Raw genomic sequence first — 205 nt, forward strand, 5'->3', positions numbered from 1 at the left:
GTCGTTATTGCTGCTGGCAGGCAGGGCAGAAGCGCGGAGCGCATCTGATGATGCTTTTTTCTCCAGGTTCCTGCCCTGCTTGAGTTCCTGTCTTGATTTCCTTCAGCGATGAGGAGTGATATGGAGGAGAGTCTTAGTGTTTTACTGCTGTGAACAAACACTATGACCAAGACAACACTTAATTGGTGCTGGCTTACAGGTTTAG

The sequence above is a fragment of the Mastomys coucha genome, unplaced genomic scaffold, assembly GCF_008632895.1.
Source record: "Mastomys coucha isolate ucsf_1 unplaced genomic scaffold, UCSF_Mcou_1 pScaffold13, whole genome shotgun sequence".
Classification (NCBI taxonomy): Eukaryota; Metazoa; Chordata; class Mammalia; order Rodentia; family Muridae; genus Mastomys; species Mastomys coucha.